This window comes from Carica papaya, chromosome 2 (assembly GCF_054855325.1).
Source record: "Carica papaya isolate Zhongbai chromosome 2, ASM5485532v1, whole genome shotgun sequence".
Classification (NCBI taxonomy): Eukaryota; Viridiplantae; Streptophyta; class Magnoliopsida; order Brassicales; family Caricaceae; genus Carica; species Carica papaya.
The window spans coordinates 14055240-14075316 of record NC_142310.1 but is presented as its reverse complement, the minus strand read 5'-3'; positions in this window follow the sequence as shown (position 1 = coordinate 14075316).

The following is a 20077-nucleotide window of genomic DNA, read 5'->3' as shown; positions in this document are numbered from 1 at the left end:
GCTTAATCGAAATAATTATTTTCTAATTTGATTTATTCTATTCATTTTGATGTAGGACAAACTATGGGAGCAAAAATCAAGGAAAACAGCATAAAGAGGGGTAGCATTTATGACGGAGATGTCAGACCAAGAATAAGCCTTGCCCAAGGCTTAGGCCCAGCAAGAAGTAGCAGACCCTAGTTCTTGTTCACTCATACCTCAGAGCAAGGTTAAGGCATCTACGAAATTATAACTTGTGGAGTCACTCATGTAAGCCTCGGCCAAGGCTTACATCTAAATAAAAAGAAGAAGTGTAACTAACCCTTGGGCACAATTAACGCCAAGATAGTAAGAAGTAGGCCCAATTTACACTCAACCAAGCCTTAATAAACTCTTAGAACACGTGCAGCTGCTGATTTGAAAAAGGTGCACTCTTGAGATTCAAAAAAAAAAAGAATCTCGCTACAATCGGGATTGATAACCAAAATTAAAGGGAAGAATATTTTGGAAAGTAAGCTAAGTGTCGAAATCATTGGGAAGAATCCCAAAAAGAAACCCTAATCCTTTTTTATTTGGAACCCAGGATCAACCAACATGATTAGGACCTCTTAATTTCATTCAAGGCACCAAAATAGTTTTATCCTATGAAAACCCTCCCTACTTAACCCTCTATCAAGATGATAAGAATGAAGATCACTGGGAAACGAATGATTAGGAAGAAGAATAGAAGAACATAAGGAATTACCTTAATAAGTAGATCCACTCCATATTTAATAAGAAAGATAAAAAAATCTCTCTTGAATAAGACTCATAATATTATTGATTTTGATCTTGAATGGTTACAACTAGAAACTGAAGACCTATTTATAGAGTAAAGTGATGGGCAATACAAAGAAATAAATCTCCTAAATTAGTTATAGAAATTAAATCTTGCTTTAATTGAAAAATTAACAAAAATTTAAAAGATTTTAACTAATTAGGCTAGATAGGATATTCCCTTTTGGAAACTTTTTTAATGGAGAATATTTTAATTGATTGTAAAAAATTAGGAAGAAAATAAATGGAAGTTTAGGGCTGGCCATAATCTTTTCTGTTCAGTCGGTTTTTGGTTCTTTAAAAGTCTTCCCTTCCCTTGCTTGATTCTCTCTTTCCACTTGAATTGAGATGTAAGTATTATTATATCCTTGGATTGTTGAGCTTGTTTTCCTCGTCCTTTGGACTGGGCCTTCGTTTTATGATCTGTGTCACTTTTAGCTATAAAAGAAGCCATTGGTAGAAAACAAAGATCATCTTCTTCCTTGCTTCGCATACTGCAATGCCTGCAAATTTTCTGCACTTTTCTCTTTATTCTTCCTCTTAATCAAAAAGAAACTTTGGGCTATAACTCAATATGACTGGCTAGATGCTTTTTACTTTTCCCAATTAATTGATTTAGTAAAACTCTAATATATACTATAAGATCGAATTGAGTTAACTTTAACTTTGTTTGAATGCTAGTATTTATTTATTTTTCTGCATATATACATACTTACTGTTGCAAACCATTTAATAGGGCCCATTGGACACGTAACTTAGCAGCATACACCCATCCGAGGTAGCTCCAATATGTAATTGTTTGAGCCGAATGGGACCTAGTAGCAATTAATTTTGAACTAAGAGAATGGATAATTGGGTTGACCGGTTCACACATATCAATCTAGCAATCTGAATCAGGTTCTTCTAGCTTCTAAGCCATTAATAATTTAATTTTAGGGACTTTCCCGAGGTTGTTTGACCAATGAGAACCAGTTAATGAACATTTCTTAACTGGTTTAAAATTAATGAAGGATTGGTTGTCAGAAACTAGAACTGATTTGCTATATTTTGATATATTTTGATTTTTGCATCAGTGATAAATTGCATTATTGGAGTGTAGTTATTTCATTAATTGAGAATGCTTACATAATTGATTAAATTAAAATTTATTTCAACGAATTTATTTCTTTAAGTCTAAGCTTTCTTAGATTAAATACTCTTCATCATCTATTCCATTTGAAAGAATAAATTCTCCCGTTTTAATTCTATTCAAACTGGTCAACAAAAAAAAATCCTCAGTTCCTCACGCGAGAGGGTATGGGGAGGATCGAATCAACTCCTAAAAGCCACTCAACGTATGCAATACCGAAACTATAACAACCTAGAATAAACCCCTCCCTCTAATTGAATCTACAATCCTAAAAGGAAAACAAAAAGAAAGAGTAAGAAAAATAAACAAGGAAAGAAAAAATACCACAGACTTACTGATAATTTGATCTTTGCTTCTTGGCTCAACAAGGCTTCTGAAGACTCCTACTTCCCGAAGTACTTGAAGAAGCTAATTTAGCAAAAATACTAAAAGAAGAAAAGTTAAAACTTTTAAGAATTCTCTCAAATTGATTGTCAAATGTGTTGTGTTTACATCCTATCGGCAAAGGTCTATTTATAGCCTTTCCTAGATAATCTAGATGAGTACAAAATCTTGAGATAATTTAATAAAATAATACCGTAGATAGAATTTTATCTAAATCTAGGATAAAAATGTAACAAAATAATTATTCTATCCCAAATAAATTAATTGAATAATCCTAAGGGGATATAATTATAATAAAATAATAATTAAAATAGTTTAAGGTTTATCCCATGTGAATTCCATGTAAAACACATGTGAAAATTATTTTAGGCATGTGAGATTTTAATTTAAAATATGAGTAATTTTAAAAATGGGTCCCAAAAGTCTATTAAAATTTTAAAATAAGATAATAAATATAAATATTAAATAATTAAAGAAGGAAAAGGGTCGGCCGAGTTTGAGTTACCCAGTCAAGTCAAGCCGGTCGGTCCATGCAGGCTGCGCAGGCAAAGGCCCGCAGGAGTCGTGGACTAGGGGGTTTGGGCCAGTTAGGTCGTCCGTAGGCCCTTCTGTGCGGGGAGCATGCGTTAGGCCCCTTAAACCGGCATACATGTGGTCGGTTCTGCATGTGCTGAGAGTGCCTCGTGCGTGGGTGCTCTGGAGCGCTCGTGCATGCGGTCTGTGTGGGCACATGCACATGTTCATGGGCCATACGAACTAGGCATCATGTTCGACATGCATGTGGACCTCCTTGCTCGGATGTGGGCCTCCAGTCTCTGCATCGAGAAAGTTGTTTATATCCTGTTTTCCTATGTGGTATAAAATTGCCTTGATTGCCTCACCACAGGACCTTAGAACATCGGCGGTGTGTGAGCCAAGTATCATGTACTACATTACGACACATGTGTACCCTACAAGTACCCAAACCCATACTATATTTAGGCTTTCTTCTTGGGTTGAGACATTCCTTAATAGTATGGCCCATTACCCTTTGGGTTTTTGGCACCTTCTGGTGTCATTTCTTCCGAGGCTGGGAACTCTGTTTGATGGATTCAGCCTCGTTGTTTGATGCTTGGTCAGGAATAGAATAGCCTGGAGTATTATTACCCCACAATTGCTTTCTTTCATTTCCCAAAAGCTCATTTGTACTTGCTCACTTCTTGCACTCCTCTGGTTTATGTGCGATTTTAGCGAGTATCGCGTCATCCCCCCTTCTTTGAGAGGATTTGTCATCGAATCTACAGAGACTATAAACTTTTCATCTAAGGTCAATGAGAATATAGGATTTACCAGACATCTGGCGTGGTTCTTGGTTTATTCTTGAATGAAAAAATAACTTTGGTCCAAATTTGGATTATGGTCATTCTTCGTCTGTCCCTTAGCAAACTCCTCATATGAATTTTTAATTCTCAACTGATCCTCATAAGTGTCCCTTCTTGACAAAGGTGTTAAAATACGGGTGCGGTTACCCATTCAGACAGAGTATTAATTCCTTTCGCCGGCATGGTTAACATCTCGATCATACTGTCAGGGCCTTCCTAGCAACATGTGTCCTACTTACATGGGAACTACATCTCACAATATCTCATCAGTGTAGTCACCAATAGAGAATGAGACACATACCTGCTGGGTGACATAGATCTCTTTACTGTCATCCAACCAGTGTAACTTGTAGGGAGTAGGGTGTTGTTTGCACGTCAACCCTTCCTAATCCACCAGCAAGGTACTGGCAACATTAGCACAACTGCCTCCATCAACTATCACACTACAGACTTTTCTGTTGACCAGGCACTTGGAGTGAAAAATAGTATCCCTTTGACTGTTGTCTTTAGGCTTAATCTGTATGTTTAGAACTTGTTGAGCCACAAACATGTCTCCCTGTACTGGTAGAGCTATTCTCTCTATGTCCACTAGTGGTAGATCTTCCTGCTCATCACTGCTTTCGTGGTCACTGACGATATCTCCATCACCTTGGATAATCATGGTATCTGATTAGGACATTGGGATGCAATATACCCCACTCATATGTACTTGAAACATTTAACAATGCTCTGACGGGTGGTTGGTGCCTTAGCATTAACTATTTGATTGCCAACGGATTGTTTTCCCTCATTATTGTCCACTTTCTTACCTTTATCCCTTTGAGCCCATCTTTTATTTCCTTGGGGAACATTACTAACATACCCCCGATTGGTTCCTCTACTTTTTAGTTGTCTTTTAATTTTGGTGGCCTTGTGCACTATCTGGTCTAGGTCGACATAGTTTTGGAGTTCAAGGATTTGACAATATCCTTGTTTAGCCCCTCCAAGAATTGAGCCATGGTGGCTTCCGACCGTTCGTCAACTCAGGCTCTAATCATGGTTATCTCCATTTCCTTATAGTATTCTTCCACGGACTTAGAACCCTGGGTTAGGCATTGCAATCTCAGGTTCATATCCCTGTCAAAATGAGCTTGCACAAACTACTTCCTCATGATGGATCTCAATTCTTGCCATGTAGTTATAGGCAAGTCTCTATCTCATTCCCAGAGAAGAGCTAATTGATCCCACCATACTGAGGCATAATTGATAAACTCAAGGGTGGCCAACTTGAGTTGTTTCTCTTCACAATAGTTGCAATATCTAAAAATGCGATTGACCTTCCGTTTCTACTCAAGGTAGGTTTCAAGGTCATTCTTCCCTTGAAAGGCTAGTATCTGAAACTTGAAGTCATGAAGGTCTCCGTCCACCTCTTTGCGACAGCCTCCCTGTCTATCACCAACATCATCTCCACAAGATCCTGTTTCATCTCCCACCATTTGGTGTCTGGAGCAACTGTGGTATTTGCCTCACTCCTGGCGGTTCATACAGGCGGCCATGTTTCCCAATTGGATACTTAATTGGGTGAACATGTCCATGACTCTTTCCTTTAGGGTGGCTGGTCAGCTATTGGTCCTTTAGTGAGACATTACGGAGTTCCTGTAGAGACAAGAGTTAGTGGAAACAATATCTCTCCCTTACCTTCGTTCGTGTTTATCTCATAATCCCTCAATTGAAAGCTTCATCAATCAAGTTGAGCATTTAGAATTGGAGTCGCTTGAATCGAGTCTGTATGTTAGTCCTTGTGACACAACAAAGAACCCTAAAGGATTTTGATTTTTACTGAAGCTTAGAATTAAACACACAAAAAAAGGACTAGTATGCTTATTGTGTGCTAAGCAACTAGAACCGATTAGTCACTTAATAATAAAAATAATTTTTTTTTGTAATGGAACAAAAACAAAATGAACGATAAAAATGTACATCACAAAGAATGACAATTCGGACTGATCTAGAAGGATCCGATCAATCTTAATGGATATAATCGGTAGGTGTATCTTCCTATACTCCCCCCAATTTTTCGGTTACGCTCTACGATCGATCAAGTTTTTTTATTTAACGATGATGCAGATTATAGAAATGCAATTTCGAAAACTAAATGTCGATAGTGTGTGGAATGAATGAAAACAAAAGTTTTCGCTCACACCAGTTAGGCAACGTACTTTGCCTTCAATTTCTCAAAGGATTTTCGGTCACAAATTAGGCAGCTATTCTGCTTTTGTGATGCAAAATTCAAACAATGTGCCAATTGCCTTCTGGGGTACAATTGGGATATTTTTGTATTTTTACATTTTGTTTTTGAATAATAAACATGAACTACTTGAATTGAACGGATAGATATGAACTCAAGTAGGATGCCATATGAATTAACAATCAAATAAATATGAATGCTAATTTAAGAACAAAATGCTGAAAGCAAATAAAGATAGATTTGGGTTTCTAGGAGCCAAAGCTCTTATCCTAGATGACACGAGAGGGTATGGGAAGGATCGAATCAACTCCTAAAACCCACTCAACATATGCAATATCGAAACTATAACCACCTAGAATAAACCCCTCCCTCTAATTGAATCTTCAATTCTAAAAGGAAAACAAAAACAAATACTACGAAAAATAAACAAGGAAAGGAAAAATACCACGGACTTACTGATAAGTTGATCCCCGCTCCTTAGCTCAACAAGACTTCTAAAGACTCCTGCTTCTCGAAGAATTTGAAGAAGCTAATTTAGCAAAAATGCTAACAGAAAAAAAGACGAAGCTTTCAAGAATTATCTCAAATTGATTGTCAAATGTGTTGTGTTTACATCCTATGGGTAAAGGTCTATTTATAGCATTTCCTGAGCAATCTAGATGAGTACAAAATATTAAGATAATTTAATAAAATAATGCCCTAGATAGAATTCTATCTAAATCTAGGATAAATACATAATAAAATAATTATTCTATCTTAAATAAATTAATTAAATAATTCTAAGGAATATAATTATAATAAAATAATAATTAAAATAATTTAAAGTTTATCCCATGTGAATTCCATATAAAACACATGTGAAAATTATTTTAGACATGTGGGATTTTAATTTAAAACATAGGTAATTTTAAAAAGAGGATCCTAAAAGTATTTTAAAATTTTAAAATAAGAAAATAAATAAAAATATTAAATAATTAAAAGGGGAAAAGTGTTAACTGGGTTTGGGTTAACCGAATGGGCCGGACCGATCGGTCCGCATGAACTGTACAGGAAAAGGCTTGCGAGAGTTGCGAGCTGGTGGGCTTCAGCCGGTCTGGCCATCTGCAGACCTGTCCGCATGTAGTCCAAGTTTTCAGCCCTTTGGGCATGCGCACGCACGGTCAGTTCTGCGTGAGCCTAGAGGGTCACGTGCGTGGGTGCTCCCAAGTGCTCATGCACGTAGTCTGTGCAGGCACACGTGTATGTTTGTGGGTTGTACGGGCTCGATCGCATGTTCAACGCGCGTGCGGGCCTCCTTGCTCGGGTGTGGACCTCTAGGTCTCTGTGCCGAGAAAGATGCATGTCTCTTATTTTCTTGTAGAGTATAAAGTTGCTTTGACTACCTCACCACGAGACCTTTGAACACCGACGGATGTGTGGGCCAAGTATCCTATACGTGCATTGCAACAAATGTGTACCCAAACCCAGACTATATTCGAGCTTTCTTTTTGGGCTGAGATTTTCGAGCCAAGCCATTCCTTTGCAGTAAGTCCGTTAACCTTCAGGTTTCTGGCACCTTCTGGTGTCATTTCTTCCTAGGTCGGGAACTTTGTTTGATGGATTCGGCCTCGCTATTTGATGTTTAGTTGGGAATAAAGTAGCTTGGAGTATTGTTACCTCATAATTGCTTTCTTTTGTTTCCTGAAAGCTCATCTATACTTGCTCGCTTCTTGCACTCCTCTAATTTAGGTACAGTTTCAACGGGTATTGCGTCAGTTCCCAGTGGAATCAATCCTATTTGCCATTAGACAATTAATATTATTGGAAAATAAGATTTCTATCTTTGGTGGATTCGGCACCTATCAAATTTTGGTGCTGTTACTGAGAAACTGAGTAACTATTAATTTTTTTTTATTACTAAATCTGATCATGACAAACCTCTCCTCTACGACCCAGAGATTAAAAAGAAAGCTAAAACCCTGAGAAAACAAACTAAACAGATAAAATAGATGCAACCACAAAATCCAAGAACTGAAGAAGATAGTGAGACTGTAAAATCTGAAGTAGCATAAGAATCAATGGCACAGGAACACATTTCGAGGGAGTTGTCTACTCTACCTACGAACCAGAAGCCCTTTTGCGTTACTTGTCTTGAATTAGATGCACCCTTCAAACTGAAGTTGGGTATGATTTATTTACTGCTTAAATTAAGAGGATTGGAGAATTGGACTCCATACAAACACCTCAATGAATTCCACGTGGTGTGTTCCACTATGAAACCACAGGGAGTTTCTGAAGAGTAAATCAAGCTAAGGGCATTCCCATCCTCATTAGACGATGCAACCAAAGATTGGTTATTTTACCTAGTGCCTGGTTCTATCACAACTTGGGGAGAGATAGTCACGTCATTCCTAAACAAATTCTTCCCTGCCTCCAGAGCTATCGGGATAAGAAGATAAATCTGCAACATTAAATAAAAGGACACCGAAAGCCTCCATAATTGCTGGGTAAGATTTAAAAGATTATGCGCTAGCTACCAACAACACTACATATCCGAACAATCATTGATTGATTATTTCTATAAAGGACTAATCCTTACAGAAAGAAGAATGTTGGATGCAGCTAGTGAAGGTCTGACATCCCAGATGCTAATTAAGGCATGTGGGTCTCAGATACATAAATAAATTATGAGTGCATGATAAAAATTATATGTAGATGAGCAAATTAATACAAATTCCATACAAAATATATGAGTTCCAAATACACATATAACTGAGGCCAAAAGTGGCTACAAAATACAAATGTCAAAATACAAAGAAGGCCACTTCTATCATTATGCTATTGAACTTATCAGAGTGTAGAAACAATCATGCACTCAAGGTTTGCAAATTCACGAGATCCTCATAAACTTCAATGGGTAGGTCAGTTGACAGTCCCTCATTATCTTCCTCATCTAGGGAGGGCATAGAAAGAGTGAGTTGCATATGCTTAGTAAGGAAAACAATACTTAGATAACATCGTAAAGTTTAAAAGGTGAATAATTATATCATAAACACTTACCATTAGATCTTGTTAGAGTCTTATCCTACCTTATGAAAACAATTTATTTAGTAAGGAAACATCATGTAATAGTCACAACAATAAAAAACAAATAGCATACTTGACAATTGAGAAAATCAAATAAATCATGAAATGCTCAGATTTTCGTGTCATGCTTCGTGAAGTGGTTCCAACTTCCATCTCTGAGGGCAGATACAGATTTTTGACTACCCATGTGGAATGACTATATTAGATACAGATAGTGACAATTTTCTCAGGCACATTTTTGGCTTGCCAAAACATAGATTTCTAACTACCCATGTGGAATGAATAGATTAGATACAGATAGCAACAATTTTCTCAGGCATATTTTTGGCTTGCCAAACCATGGTACGATCTATGACCATGGCCGTAACGACCATAGTGGTCATATAAGATATTCTATAATCACGACAATCCTTAGCCAAAGAAGACCCCTAACAGATATTCATGTCACCACTCTTGTAAAAGGATACCCTGTCATTCACAGGGAGTGGTTCTCTCACATCTTTCCAGATCAGATGGGGAAGGAGAAAACAGATACCCCTCAGAGATAAAAAGCCTAACGAGACACTTGAGACATTATGCATATCAATACAGATACATACTTCAGACCTTTCAGGCTTTATTCTACTTTTCTTTTTTTTATATTTTCATTTTTATTTTCTAGATAACCTTACCGGTTTCATATTATTTTATTTACATGCAAATCATCAAGTGCCTACAAATCACATAGCATGCTTGAAATCAGGAACAATTCACTTATTAAAAAATACTAAACATAAAATATGCAAATTACATAAAATCATAAATTCATTATCATAATTTTTTAGAAATACTCATTAAGACGTTTAAAGAAATACTAAATTTTTTATCGAAACCTTGATAGTTTTTCCTACACCATTTTTCTTCTCCTTCTCTCCTTCTCTCTCTAGATCACTCTCTCTCTCTAAACTCTTGGAAGGTGGAAGAATTGAAATGGTGAGAAAATGGGAGGAAGGGCCCCTATTTATAGAAAATAGGGGCTGTCAAATTTGTGCCATGGCAAAATCTGATGAAGAGAGAGTGTAGAAATGAGAAGATGTTTGATTTGACGCAGCACAAAAAATGGAGGAGAATCTTCCTCCACCGGCGACGGCAAACCCCAAGTGGTGGCACGTTGCCCAAGGTGGGCGGCGCCACACTGCCTAAGGTGGCAATGTGCCTTACTCGCCTGGCATGCACTGCAGGCCTAACCTATAGGCGTTGAGCTACCATCCCATGTGTAGGGCCTTCGGTGCATTGGGTTGCCGTGCGTAGGACATTTCGCGTAAGCCTACAATGTGGATAGTGCACCCACAGTGTGTGGCGCCAGCCCTGTCCGCGCGCGGACAGGCTTGCCTACACGCGACAAGGCGTGCACGTAGGTCTGGCATTGCGCCTCGCGTGGATGGGACATGCGCACTGTGGGCACGTCCTACACCTATCGTGTGCGTACGTCCTGCGCCTATCATGCGTGCCCAGCATGCGGTGCCCGCGCAGGCAATCCCTCTCCTGCGGGTTTTTCACCCCAGGATTTTCCCTCTTTTTCCGTTTTCTCCTGAAAATCATTTATTTTGAAAAATATAATAATAAAATAATAAATCAAAACAAAATTAGGTAAAATTAAATAAAATCAAAAATAAAATAAAATAATAAAATCGATAAAATTTACGAATTATGATATAAAGTTACGAAATAAAATTAAATGAGTTCAGTGTGGCCTTAAGACCTGAATAAATAAGGTTTCTAAATACAATTTAGCACTATGGTGAGCGGAGTGTTATAGAAGGCGCAATAGTGAACAAGCATCCCCGAGAAACGAGAGAGTTAATATCAATCATGGCAGCAATTCAGAGCTTCATGGGACACTCCAAGAAGAGTGAATGAGGTACGTCTCTCTATTCTTGGATCCCGAATTTCTAAGCTAACACATCTAGTACATAACATGGTTGCAGAAAATAGACCACGTACGAGAGTATGTGGGATATACGCACATATAGGACACCCAACGGATATGTGTCCCACACTTTAAGAAGATAATACGTAACATGTTAGTGTATAGGAGGATTCCAGAATTAGCAACAAAATGGAGATATGATCCCTACTTAAATATATACAACCTTGGAAGGAGAGACCACCAAAATTTCATATATGGGGCGAGGCAACATAATTTTCAACCATACTAGACTCGACCACCTTCCTAGCAATAAGCAACTATGCCTAAGAAAGATATATCCCTCGAAGAAATAGTGAAATCATATGCAACTAACACACAACAATTCTAACGAGAAATGAGGGCCAGTATCCAAAATTTGGAGACTTAGATGAGCCAGCTTGTAACATCTATTAGCATATTGGAATCTCAAGGGAAACTACCTTCTCAGACCTAAGTGAATGCAAGGTCTAACATGAATGAGGTCATACTGAGGAGTGGCAAAGAGCTACAAGGCATCCCTCATCGGCCAAGAGGGAGCCTGAATCAAGATCCTTGGCCAAGGTTCCCAACCTAGCTTATAAAGAAGATAATCACAATGCAGCGTGAGATTCTGGGCAATCTGAGCCATTCACAGTGAAGCCATCATTCCCAAAGAGGTTCACAAGGAAAAGAAAGAAAATGGGAACTGAGAGATCCTTACAATTTTCTATAAAGTAGATGTGAATCTTCCCCTTCTTGATGCAATCAAGCAAATACCTCGTTACTCTAAATTCTTGAAAGAATTGTGCACACACAAGAAGAAGCTGAGCTGTAATGAAAGAGTCAATATGTGGGAGAATGTGTCGGCTATCATATAGAGAAAGTTGAATCCAAAATGCAAGGACAAGGGCATGTTTTCCATTTTGTGTAAAATTGGCACTTTAGCCATAAGGATGACCATGTGCAATCTTGGAGCTTCAATCAACATGATGCCATTGTCCATTGATTCCCATCTGAAGGTTGGACAATTAAAAAAAGTAGGAGTTATTATTTAATTAGCTGACAGATCCATTGCTTACCCTGAGGGAATGCTGGAAGATGTATTGGTGCAAGTAGATAATCTCATCTTTTCAGCCAATTTATGTGCTAGACATGGAGGATGACAAGTCCCCAAACTCATCTAACCTTCTATTGACTTAAAATTTAAATATATTAAATACTAAGGGACAATTACCATGTGAATTTGTTGAATTTGGGATTAGAAATCACATGAAGCATGTGGTGAAAAGAAGTCCAAAAAGCTTGTCAGCACTTCTCTTCCCCCACACACATCACACACTTTACCTGTGCAGGCTAGGGAAGCCCACACGTGTGCGTGCCGCTTGGATTGGACAACTCCGCGGTCTGCCCGACTCTATCCCCGAATGGGCCGACGGCTATTACAGGACCCGTTGTCGCGGTTAGCTTGCTAGGCTTTGTGATCATCCCAACGGCTTCTTTTTCTTCGGGTGTGGACCCATTAGGTTTGGTCTTGGGATGAGGACCGGTCCTCGGGTCTCCTCGATAGGTCCCCATCCCACCTGTAGGGATGTACGACAAGGGCCGCACGTTCTCCGTGGGCGTACAGCCTGCTAGCTCGCAGGCTACACCTAGTGGGTTGTGGAGCAGCTCGGGTGACTTGAGTCGCCCGCCTGTGAGTGCCTCCCCTCCATCTGCGACCTCAAACATTCCATTTTCATCTTCTAGGATCAATCCAAAGGCCCACAACCCATCATCTTTCATGCTTTCTTAGGCCGGTTGTCTTCGCAACCCATAAGGCTTCCTAATCTTGATGGCATTGACGATCCATCTTACTCGATCTAAACTTGCATGAATTGGATCCTTGGGATTCATAGGATTGGGCCTTATCGTTGAATCTTGACTCTACTTCCTTGGTCCAGGCTTTTTCCTATCTTTATCTTTGGGTTGGGCCCAATTCTAATGGTTACTTATCTGGTAACTAAAATGCCCTCCTACGGTCACACAACTAGCCGTTGTGTTTACACTAGAAAAACTTTGTTCCTATTTGTTGGGAACTAAGGTTATTGTGTTTTCTTATCACAGGATATTAAAATACCTACTGAAGAAGAAAGATGCCAAATCAAGACTTATCTAATGGATTCTACTGCTTTAACGGAGAAAAGATGCATGCAAAACTTGATCACTGATCATCTCAGTCGTCTGCCACAGGTGAAGAGTCTGTGCCGTTGAAAGATGAATTCCCAATTGAGCACCTCTTTTCAGCATAACATAACAAATCAAACTTTAGTATGTAGATATTGTCAATTTCTTAGTCATAGGTACACTTCCAGACGAACTATTCAGGTTGCAGAAAGACAAAATAAGAAGAGAAGCCAAGTAATATGTGTGAGATGATCTGCATTTGTTGAAGTACTGTGCGAACCAGATCATCCAACAATGTGTCCCGAAAGTGAAAATCCCTCCATCTTGAGTTTTTGCCATTCACACACTTGCAGAGGACATTTTGGTCTTAATCACATAGCCTGAAAAGTGTTAAAATGTGGTCTGTTTTGGCCTTTTTTATTTCAAGATGCATACATTTACTGCAAAGCCTGTGAAAATTACCATAAGATGGGGACTATAAACTGCAGGGTCTAAATGCCTTTAACACCCATTCTTTTTTGTGAAATTTTTTATGTATGGGGAATTGACTTCATGGGGCCCTTCTTCTCTACTTTTAGGAACTCATACATCTTGTTGGCTGTAAACTACATCCCGAAATGGGTGGAAGCTAAGGCAACCCAAAGAGATGATGCAAAGACTGTTGTAAAGCTCATTAATTCCCGTATCTTTGTATTGTTCGGATCACCTCATGGAATGGTTAATAATAGAGGCACGCATTTCTATAACTGAGTTATTGCGACACCCCTCAAAAGATATCGTGTTACTCACTGTACTTCCATTACTTATCATCTCCAGACCAGTCGACAAATAGAAATTTCTAACAGATAAGTGAAATCCATTTTGGAGAAGACAATCAATCTAAACTAAAAAAGGCTGGAATTTACGGCTAGAGGATACCCTATGGGCTTACAGAACAGCCTATAAGACTCCCATTGGAATGTCACCATATCGACTAGCCTTCGGTAAGGCTTGTCACCTCCTTATAGACTTGGAACACAAAGCGTATTGGGCAATCAAGAGTTGCAATACAAAGATGGAGGAAGTTATAACTACAGGAACTGGAAGAGATAAGAATAGAAGCTTATAAATATGAGAGCATCTACAAGGAAAAGACAAAGACTTTTCATGATTAGATGATTTTAAGGAAATAATTTTCTATAGATTATATAAGGTTCTGCTGTATGACTCCCATTTGAAACTATTTCCAGGCAAACATTCTAGGTGGCTAGGACCTATTATTATCCCTACCATCTACCCTCAAGGAGCTGTTGAAATCCAGAGTCTAGACACACAAAAGATATTTTAAAGTAAATGAGCACTGACTCAAACCATTTTATGAGGGATTTACTAAGCATAAAGTTGAAGAACAGATCATTGGGAATTTTGTAGATAATGACTGACAACTCGTAGGTTATGTCCAGCCTAAGACGATAAACAAGGGCACTTAATGGGAGGTAATCCATTTAGTTTCTTCGTTCCTTCTATTTGTTTTCTTCTTCTTTCCTTTATTGTTCATTTTTGTCAATTGTTAATGACATTTTAACTTATGTTTTTCTCCCTTGCTGCAAGCCATTCAAAGACCTACTTGAGGTTACTAAGCTCTTAAAAAAGATCATGTGAACCCCAACTGATATTGCGAGGAAGGGAATTACCCTTGCCTAAGGCTAGCGCGAATATGTTGACCCTTGCTGAGGGGTTAATCAAACAGCCATGCTTGAGTAGCAATTTGGCGGTCACAAATTAAGCCTTGCCCAAGGCTTGTATTTCGGTCACTTAGGTGCTTTGACCCAAGCGGACCATGTTAACCTTATCTTAGGATAATGGATATTTAAAACCTCAGTCAAAATCTTGCATAAGCCTTGCCCAAAGCTTATGTGTTGGACTAGTGGGGGGGCAGGGACAAATGCCAGTAAACTTGCATTAACCTTCCCCAAAGCTTATTTTCTAGAAGAGGTCCTACCCAAGTCTTGCCCTAGGGTAAGCCACACCTATTGCCTGTTCTCAATCTCTTAAGCCTTGCCCAAGCCAAAAAAAAACATCCAACCCTTCCATTTACGCTTGGCCTAGGTACACGACACCTAACGCCCTTTTTAAATTTCAAAAACCACCAAACCTTACCCTAACCTCTCTACATCCTCCCTGACCTTCAACTCCACATCCTGATTCCTAACCACCAGCAATCACCAACACTAATGAGGCAAAAGAGATCCGCCCGCAAGACTTATGACTCCCGACCCTACTTCACTCCCTGCCAAGTCATATTTCTTATTTTAATTGGTTAAATAATTAATGAAATTATTTATTTTATTTTTCTCATAGTATTTTTAAAAATTAAATAAAAATATTTCAGAGAAAAATATAAGGAAAAAGGCAGACAGCCCGTGGGAACGCCCATGGGAGGGATCCCGCCTGCATGGGCTCTGTACACCACACACATGTGCGTGCGCATAGTCAACACAGGACGTGCGCACTCTGCACACATCCCATCTGTGCGGGGTGTGTGGTGCGGTCTACGCACACGTCCCATCGCACACAGACGGACACGTGGCTTCTCGTGCCCTATGCGCGTGCGTCCCATCGCGCACAGACAAGGGCGCAACTTTTCGTGTCCTGTGCGCATGATGGGATAGGTGCATGGCTCCTCACACCATGTGCTGCACCGTCCACGCAGTAGGCCTGCGCACACGGCAGGGTGGGGCAGCGTGTGTTGCCTCAGGTAGTGTGCCCCCCGCCCCACCTTGGGTGTCATGCGTTGCTGGTTGGGCAACGAGTCGCCGCTGTTGCTTGGGCAACGTGTCACCATCATTTGGGTGGCGTACCTCCAGTTTTCACGCTTCTGTCACATTGTGTCATCCATCCATCGGTCACATCCATCGGTTGTCACATCTCATCTTTTCACATTGACTTTCTTTCTCTTCACCAGATTTTGTCATTTGGTGCAAATCTAACGGTCCCCATGTTCTATAAATTAGGACCCTCACTTAACCATTTCCTCATCACTTTCATTTTATTCTTCCATCCACCAAAGTATTTTAGAGAGAGATAGAGAGTGATCTAGAGAGAGAAAGAGAGGAGAAGAGGAAGAAAATGTGTTGAAAACATCAAGATTTTAGTAAGAAATTTAGTATTTACTTTTAAACATCCTAAGGAGTATTTCTAGATTAAAATTAACAAGTTTAAACTAAATAGTTGCATGATTTAATTATATGCTTAAATGAAATAATTTACATTGATTACCTGTTTTATAAACATATGTAAATTGATTTCTTACGTGTTTAATTTAAATGATTTAATGCTTGAGATAAATATTGATATGTGATCTTTTATCCGGTAGTAAAGCGATTAAACATGAAATGATGTATAGACATGAGAAATATGTATTGGTATTGGCATACATGATTCATAAAGTATTCGTTAGGCTTTTTATCTCTGAGAGGTTTCTATTTCCCCCCCATTTGGTCTAAAAAGACGTGAGAGAACCAGTCCCTGTGGATGACGGCATACCCTCTAATGAGAGTGATGACACAATATGATTGTAGGGGTCACCTTTGGTAAAGTACAGTTGTGAAGTTAACATGTAGGACCACTGTGGTTGGTACAGTCGTGGTCATAGATCGTGTCATGGTCTTACAAGCCATAAATGTATTGTTAGTTTGGCAAGCCACAAATTGCTTATATAAATGAAATGAATTGATCATTCCACATGCGTAGTTGAAAATCTGTATTGCCATCAGTAGATGGAAGTTAGAACGACTTTACACGAAGAATAGAATGAAAAATAGTACATATCATGATTTGTTTGATTTTTTCTATTATCGGCATGATTTATATAATTGACATTATATGACTTTGATTGACATTTTCTTTATCAAATTAAATTATTTTCATAATTAATAAAGAACCTTAATATGACTCTTGATGGTAAGAAATTATGGTACTTTTAATTACCTTTGAAATCTTATGATGTTATTTAAATACTATTTTCCTTTTAAGTATATAGAACTCACCCTTTCTACCCCCCAGATGAGGAAGATTATGAGGAACCAATCGTTGACCTACCCTTTGAAGCCTTTAAAGATCCCGTGGATCCATGATCTTTTATGAGTGCATAATTGTCTCGCACTCTTATGAGTCCATCTTTTGTAAAGGCTTGTAATTAATTTTGTGTCTGCCTTAATGATGTATGGAACTCTATTATTATTTTGTAAGAGATTGTAATTATTTATTCCGCTGCATACATTCATCTATTATGCACTTGTAATCTGTTTCTATATCTAGCACCCTTATGCTTTAATTTGTATTTGGGATGTCATAAATTATATCAGAGCAGTTATGCAGAACAATCCCTTACCACTGAGGCTATAGTTAGAAAACCTTTCTAAGATACTTAGGAACTATGTCATCTTTTAAAAATTAGACCACCAACTCGTGTCTTCCTTTTTTTGTAAAAATAACGCAAGAAAGACCTTCTGTAGAGCGTACCAGCCCAGGATCATCCAACCAGGGCCGAGTTTACTAAACTCTTCCTAACCATCCAAGGTCTAACCACAACTGTGGGCCAAAACCAACTAAATCCTTGCCAACACCCTCCTGCCCCTGACTACCGTCCAATTGAGAGATCTATCTCCTACAACATAATAGAGTTTAAAAAACTCAACCCACCCCACTTTGAAGGAGGCCCTAACCCTTTTATTAGCATTGTGGGCATAGGAGTCCTTTTATTTCTATATGTATTGTCGTAACCTTTTCATGTATGGTCTTAATAAGTTCAGCTCTTCGTCGCCCATTGGTATTTTTGAGATCCTTCACAGGCATGGGTGTAAGGTCTAACAGGGTGGATGGGTTAAAGTCATAAACTATCTCAAAAGGTAAGAACCTAGTGGAGGTGTGGATACTATGGTTATAGGAAAATTTCACCATGGGTAAACAATCCTCCCAAGTTTTTAAATTTTGACCAACTATGGCTCTTAACAAGGACCCTAAGGTTTTGTTAACTACTTCCATTTGACCATCAACCTGTGGGTGATATGTAGTTGAGAATAATAAATTCGTTCCTAAATTACCCCAAAGTACTCGCCAGAAGTGATTAAGGAACTTGACATCCCTATCACTTACTATCATTTTAGGTATGCCATGAAGTCTCATGACATCCTTAAATAGTAGGTTTGCGGTTCTAGTCGCATCATCGGTCTTATGACAAGCAATGAAATAGGTTGTTTTACTAAACCAGTCCACTACAATGAATATATTGTTATTACCCTTCCCGGTCCTAGGCAATCCTAACACAAAATCCATACAAATATCTACCCAAGGTGTCGTAGGTACAAGTAAAGGTGTCTAAATACCATGAGTTAATACCCTGGACTTAGCTTGTCTGCATGCAATACATTGGCTATAGATGCGTTCGACATCTCTTTTTATATTAGGCCAATAGAAGTGTTCGCTTAAGACATTTAGGGTTTTAACTACCCCGAAGTGTCCCATGAGTTCCCCATGATGCACTTCACGCACTAACAAATCCCTAACTGAACAGTTGGGTATACACATTCCTTAAGAAGGAACCCGTTGCTCTTATGGTATTTTTGGAATACATAGTGTTCACATGCATGGTAAACAATAGAAAAGCCTTTATCATTGGCATACATCTTTTTTAAATGTTCAAAACCTAAGAACTTAAAACTTAGGGTGGACATTAAGGCGTACCTTTGAGATAATGCATCGACGATAATGTTATCCTTTTTTTGTTTATACTTAATCACATGGGGGAATGACTCTATAAACTCTACCCACTTATTGTGTCTATGGTTGAGTTTACCTTATCCCTTTAGGTGCTTAAGGGACTTGTGATCGATATGACTCACAAATTCCTTTAGAAACAGGTAATGTTGCCACACTTCTAAGGACCTTACCAAGGCGTACAACTCCTTGTCATAAGTTGAGTAATTTAAAGGTGCACCGCTAAGCTTTTCACTAAATAGGCCACCTAGCACCCTTTCTGCATCAGTATTGCTCCTATGCCTACTCCTAAAGCATCACATTCAAGCTCAAAATTTTTATTAAAATTAGGTAAAACTAGAATAGGGACAGAACAGAACTTTTCCTTTAACATAATAAACGCAATCTCTTATTTTTCAGTCGATACGAATTTAACATCCTTTTTTACCAACTCATTTAAGGGTGTCGCAATGGAGCTAAAATCCTTTACAAACCTACTAGAAGCTGGCTAGTCATGGAAGCTTCTAACTTTGCTTGCGTTTGTCAACGTAGGCCACTCCATAATGGCTTTTACTTTTTCCTCATCTACCTCAATGCCTTGAGCACTCACCACGAAACCTAAAATGATCAACTTATCACTACAAAAGGTGCACTTTTTTAACATTAGCATATAGTTGTTCCTTCCTACGAACCTCGAGGATAGAAAAAATATGCTAGAGGTTACCATCTAAATTTTTGCTATAGATCAAGATATCATCGAAATACACCATTACAAAATTTTTAAGGAATGGATGTAGAACGTGGTTCATAAGCCTCATAAAGGTGTTAGGAGCATCAGAAAGGCCAAAGCACATTACTAACCACTCGTACAAGCCGTATTTAGTTTTAAAGGACATTTTTCATTCGTCTCTAGGGTTCATTCGGATTTGGTGATACCCACTTTTAAGATTTATTTTGGTGAAGATGGTGGCTCCATAAGTTCATCTAACATGACATCTAATATGGGGATAGGGTATCTATACTTTATCATAATTTTGTTAACAGCTCTACAATCGACACATCCGCTAGGAACCGTCCTTTTTGGGTACTAATAAAATAGGAACAACACAAGAGCTTAGGCTTTCCCTAACATTTCCCTTTCCCATCAACTCTTCCACCTGCTGTTGGAGCTCCTTAATTTCTTCAAGGTTACTCCTATGGGAGGGTCAATTAGGGATAATAGCTCTAGGGAAAAAATCAATTTAATGCTCGATCCCTCGGATAGGGGGAAGGTCGTCTGATATTTCCTC